Source organism: Onychomys torridus, chromosome 13, assembly GCF_903995425.1.
Source record: "Onychomys torridus chromosome 13, mOncTor1.1, whole genome shotgun sequence".
Lineage (NCBI taxonomy): Eukaryota > Metazoa > Chordata > Mammalia > Rodentia > Cricetidae > Onychomys > Onychomys torridus.
In genome coordinates, this window is record NC_050455.1 from 56,267,291 (window position 1) to 56,273,671 (window position 6,381).

At 44.2% G+C, this 6,381-nt stretch overlaps 1 pseudogene; it reads left to right on the forward strand.

The window, feature by feature from the left end:
* The first annotated feature begins 4,610 nt into the window (after positions 1 to 4,610).
* Positions 4,611 to 6,172, forward strand: LOC118594839 (annotated as a pseudogene).
* Positions 6,173 to 6,381: the final 209 nt, after the last annotated feature.

Below are 6,381 nucleotides of genomic sequence, written 5' to 3' on the forward strand. Positions count from 1 at the left end.
TACTTCTGTTGAGAGACTTGCTGATAGTGTCCTGGAACTGTGTGGCGGTCATTCTCCCTTGATGTTTCCGACAGTCTCTCTTTGACTCTCCCTGATGACAATGTGTTTGACATGGGCCTTTGACTGTTCAATCCTCTCAGACGCCTTCAGACATTTTGGGTTTGGATGTCTATTTTCTCTCTGAGATTTGAGAAGTTTCTCGCAAGTCTTTCTCTAAATAAACTCTGTCCCTTCTCTCTCGTTTTGGTATGAGACTTCCACAATACACACACTGGTCTCTTAGCTGTTATTCTGAAATTGCCTTGGGTTTTCTTTGCTTCATTCATTTTTGTTTTTACTAAATGATTCCAAATGGCTTATTGGGAACTTTTCTGATGTTTTTCTTTTGTTGATTGGATGTGCTTCTGAAAACCTCACCGTGCAGGGTAAACCTCACTTTGGTTATAGAATTCAGTAGCTTAAGAATTCCTATTTCCTTCTTTTTTGGTACTCTCTGTCTCTGTAATAATAATCTCACTTTATTTTTCCATCATTTTATTTAGTTATTCATCTGTTTTCTCTTGCACATTGTGTGTCTTCAAAGCAAACATTTTGAAATGTCAAGTTCTTCACAGACCTGTGTGGTTAGGGTCTAGGGGCTAACTGGCTCCTGTAGTTCAGCTGTGTCTCCCTGCTACTTCCTGTGTCTTGTTTCTTGCTTTGCCTTAGGCTTTGGGAAGCCAGCCATCTCTCACCATCCTGAAGAGTAAGGAAAGGTCTTTACTGATCAACTCAGCTAGAAATGCTGGGTGACTTTTCGACCTTTTGGGGGTTGAATTATCCCTGGGTTTATGGTATCATTGTTTTATACCAGAGAATTTTACAGGCTTCTTTTTTAAGAGCATGTAACCGCTGGGTGGTGGTGGCGCACGCCTTTAATCCCAGCACTTGGGAGGCAGAGGCAGGTGGATCTCTGTGAGTTCGAGGCCAGCCTGGTCTACAAAGCGAGTTCCAGGAAAGGCACAAAGCTACACAGAGAAACTCTGTCTCGAAAAACCAAAACAAAACAAAAAAAAAACAAAAAAAAAAACACACACACACACACAAAAAAGCATGTAACCTCTTGCTCCCTCTGGTGTCTATTTGTGGTGCTACAAGTCTTTTGGGATAGAAAGCTCTGTGTTCTGTGTCCTCCAAGCACCCACAGTACAGACAGCCCCCAATTTACAAGGATTTGAGTGAAAATATCTCTACTAAGGTCTGAAAATGCTAGGCATTCTGTAAACCTTTGAATTGTGGCCTTTTTTCAGGGTAATGATATTCATTCAGGTGTTGTGGATATTAGTTGAAGATGTGTTATATTTGTTTATGCTGTGGAACATTTATTTAATGATGTAAAGATATGTTGCATTCTTTTCTGTTGCATTTGTTTAACACTGTGAAGCTTTGCCTGTCTGAAACACCTGATTGGTCTAATAAAGAACTGAATGGCCAATAGCAAGGCAGGAGAAAGGATAGGCGGGGCTGGCAGGCAGAGAGAATAAATAGAAGGAGAAATCTGGGAGGAAAAGAAGATAGGAGAGGGAGAAAAGGAGGAAAGGAGGATGCCAGGAGCCAGCCACACAGTCAGACACGGAATAAGAAGGAAAGAAAAGATGTTATAGAAATAGAGAAAGGTAAAAGTCCAGAGACAAAAGACAGTTGAGATAATTTAAGGAAAGCTGGCAGGAAACAAGCCAAACTAAGGCCAGACATTTATATGTAAGAATAAGACTCCACGTGATTTATTTGGGAGCTGGGTGATAGGTCCCCAAAGAACCAAAGAGTAACAAAACAAAACAAAACAAAACAAAACAAAACAAAACAGCCAACTGTAGTCCAGCACTAGTGACACTGGGCATGGTAGAGAGTCACATCCCTGTCTTTAGCTGTGTGATAACAGCAATAACCAAACAGTACTCTGCAATGTCCTGGGTAGCAAAGCTGTGCTGTTTGGTAGGTTAGAAGCACTGGATGAATGTGATAGTTAGTGCTGATTGCCAACTTGACAGAATCTGTAATCACCTAGAAGACAAGACTCTAGTCTCAGCAGTGAGGCACAGCTTCTGGTGATGTCTGTGCGGGGGGATTATACTGATTATGTTAACGGATGTGGAAAGAACCACACTAAAAGTGGGTGGCACTTTCCCTGAGCTTGGATCCTGAACTCCATCCAAAAAAGGCTAGCGAAGCGCAAGCGCCATCTCTCGGCTCCCTGGTAGTGGGTGGGACGTGACTGTTTCTGGCTCCCACTGCCTGTGGGATAAAATGAGCCCTTTCTTCCTTCAGTTGCTTTGTAAGCATATATATATATATATCAGGAAGAGAATGGTAACTTAGACAATGGACTTTCAAGTTATTACTGTAACTGTTCTGGACCATGTACCCTTATCAATCTGGGCTCAGCCACCCATCAGCAGACAGATCAAAGAGTCATAGTGAAGAGCAAAGAGTCGAGACGTGTTCAGTGTGGCTACAGTGTGAAGATGGATAAATAAAGAGACCCTGTGAACCCCCATGTGTATCTTCAGGGGTTTATGTTCAAATAGAGGGCGAGAGGTGTGCATAATCCGGCAGCTCTAGTCAAGGGGTGGTCCTACCCATCATTGACCCATCACTGTCTTCCGTTCCATTTGTCCTGCAAGTTGGTCTGACAAGCCAGACCTGTAAGACATCTCTTCCTTTGAGATGGTTCTCCTGCAGCTGGCACCAGGCTCAGCCCTTCCCTTCTTCCAGTGTGAGATCCCTGGCACTTCCAATTTCTTTGGGACTATTGTTTCAATAGTCTGATCACCAAAGGGAGAGCACAAGGGTCTCTCCATAGAATATCTGCAATTCTGCTGTTGTACAGAAACTGGGTTCTCTTTTGTAGCTTCTTATTCTCTGTGAATAAATAGATTTTGAAAATGGACTCAGGCTGGCTCAGTAGATAGAGGTGTTTGCTGCACAGGCCTGATGTGTACCAGGCTTTTTTCTTGTGGGCCACCAACCAGCTCCCAAATTATGACAAAGAGACTTCTTATTAGTTTTGAATGCTCGGTCTGCCTTAGGCTTGTTTCTGACTAGCTCTTTTAACTTAACCTGCTTTTCTTTATCTACCCTTTGCCTCGGGGCTTGTTACCTTTCTTACTTCTGTGTATCTTACTCTCACTGCTTCTCTATGTGTCTGTCTGTCTGGCAGCTCCTGGCTTCTGGCCCCAGGCATTTCCCTTGTTCTCTCCTCCCTTCTCTCGTTCTTCTCTCAAGCCTAGATTTCTCCCCCTGTTTATCTCTACCTGTCAGCCCCACCTATCCTTTCTCTGCTTAGCTATTGGTCATTCACCTCTTTGTTAGACCAATCAGGTGCCTTAGGCAGGCAAGGTGAAACAAATGCAACACATCTTTACATAATTAAACACACATCCTTACATCATTAAATGCAGCATAAACAAATGTACCACACTTTTACACAGTTAAAGGAATATTCTGCAGCATAAGCAATTGTAACACATCTTTATCTAGTTAAAATAATATTCCACAACACTGGTGACTTGAGTTCAATGCACAGAACCCACGTAACGGTGGAAAGAAATAATTGACTCCACAAAGTGCTATGAGCTGTAGGAATGTAGTAGGAATTCAGCTGTATATTGTAAAGCTGTATCTGGGAGAATCAAGGAATTCTTCCAGAGGAAAAGCCAAATCTCAAGGAGTATTTGGTGTTATTCAGCTTTTAATATATTAGCTGTTTCCTGCTATGAATTTCATGTACGTTCTCATAGCTTCCCCAAGAACTTCTAAGGTATTTGGATACAGTCACATAGGCAAGGTTTCCTGCCTCCAGACCTTCTGCTTTTCTTTTTTAGCATTAAAAACAGATATCTCCTTTAGCTAACATCCGAGGACAAAGCATTTCAGACCAACTGCTGGTCCCCTGAATGAAGGTAAACACCCATACAGAGACACAGAGACACCATCTGTCTCCTAGGCCAGGCTGATGTTAGGTATATAGCCTTGCTTCTTGTGCAAATTAAGCTCAGACCCTCCTTCCTCTCACAACCCAAAGTGGCAGCCTCGAGCAACTTACTTAGAACAAAAGGGCTTTTTGCATACAAGGGTGCAGTGAAGCTATGGGGCAGGTTTCCTAGTTCTGAGCAGAGTTATCCCACCCGACCAGAAAGCGGCAGGACAGAGTTTGTAGACTGGAGGTGTATTGAGACCAGTTCTTGGGGAGGAAAGATGAGGAGAAACAAAGATAGAGGGGAACGAAGATGAAGATGAAGATGAGACATAAAGAACCTACTTAGAGCTATGAGAGGGCAGGAGGTGAAGGGACAGAGAAGAGCTAAGTATGAGAACAGAATTGAAGCTGTGTAGATAGAATTTTGTCTCAGAGGAATAAAGGGAATGGACTGTAGAGCTCAGTGCCTTTAGATTTATTCCCTCAGATGATCTCTACCATTCATAGTGTCTTCCCCAGGACTCTGGGAGACAACTCTTCAGGGCAGCCCCCGAGAAAATTTCGATATAAGTGCATCTCCATCCATATTGTCCAGGTAGCTGTCCAGATTGGCAATGCCTGCTGGGAGCTCTACAGTCTGAAACATGGCATTCAGTCTGATGGCCAGATGCCAAGTATCAAGACCATAGTGGGAGGAGATGACTCCTTCAACACCTTCTTCAATGAGACAGGTGCTGGCAAGCATGTGCCCCAGACAGTGTTCACAGACCTGGAACCCACAGTTATTGATGAAGTTCACACTGGTACTTATTTCTAGGTCTTCTATCCTGAGCAGCTCATCACAGGCAAGAAAGATGCGGCCACTAACTATACCCATGGCCACTACACCATTGGCAAGGAGATCACTGACCTCGTCTTGGACTGAATTTATAAGCTGGCTGACCAGTACACAGGTCTTCAGGGCTTCTTGGTTTTCCACAGCTTTGGTGGGAGAACTGGCTCTGGGTTCACCTCCTTGCTGATGGAACAGCTCTCTGTTGATTATGGAAAGAAATCCAAGTTGGAATTCACCACTTATCCACCCCCCCACCCCATTTCTGCCAATGTTATTAAGCCCTATAATTCCTTCCTCACCACCCACACCACCTTGGAGCACTCTGACCATGCCTTTATGATAGACAGTGAGGGCATCTATATCTGTCACAGAAATCTTGATATTGAGTGCCCAATCTACACTAATCTTAACTGCCTTATTAGCCAGATTGTGTCTTCCATCACTGCTTTCCTCAGATTTTTATGGGGCCCTAAATGTTGATCTGACAGAATTCTAGACTAACCTGGTGCTTTACCTCCATATCCACTTTCCTCTGGCCACATATGCCCCTGTCATCTCTGTGGAGAAAGTGTACCATGAGCAGCTTTCTATAGCAGAGATCACCAATGCCTGCTTTGAGTCAGTCAACCAGATGGTGAAATGTGACTCTTGCTATGGTAAATACATGGCTCGCTGCCTGTTGTACCATGGTGATATGATTCCCAAAGATGTCAAAGCTGCCATTGCCATCATCAAGACTAAATACAGCATCCAGTTTGTGGACCCCACTGGCTTCAAGGTTGGCATTAATTACCAGCCTCCCACTGTGGTACCTGGTGGAGACCTGGCCAAGGCACAGAGAGAGCTGTGTGCATGCTGAGCAATACCACTGCCATCGCTGAGGTCTGAGCTTACCTAGACCATAAGTTTGACTTGATGTATGCCATGTGTGCCCTTGTGTACTGGTATGTAGGTGAGGGTGTAGTGCGAATCCTAAACCTAAAAACCTGGATCTAGATATCGGGGTAAGTGCTGAAAGATCAGAGAGACAAAGGAGCAAGCCACAGCTACTTCTTACCTGCCAACTTAGCCTGAAAGGGGGCCGAGCTCCTGTTTCCACTCTACCTTATCATTTCCTCTTTCCTCCTCCCAAGTGCTGGGATTAAAGGTGTGTGCCACCACTACTGGCCTCTATGGTTAACTAGTGGCTTAACTCTGCCCTCTGATCTCCAGGCAAGCTTTATTTTAGAGCACAAACAAAGTATCACCATAAGAGGGCATGGAGAAAGGGGAGTTAGTTCTCTGAAACCCGTGAGGACATGGCTGCCCTAGAGAAGGATGATGATGAGGTTGGTGTGGATTCCATTGAAGGAGAGGGTAAAGAAGGTGAGGAGTACTGACCCATTCCTTTGAGCCCCTGTAGCATGTCAAACTCCCAGAACTTCAGCTGCAATGTTAGCTGACAGGCTTGATGCTTCTAATTTATGGTCCTCCTTTCTCCCCCTTTTTTTCTGTGACCATGTCTCTCTTTTCAGTGTTTACCTGTAAGGTTTTTTTCCCCCATGGTGTCCCAAAGTAAAAACCTTTAAAAACCCGGGCGGTGGTGTCC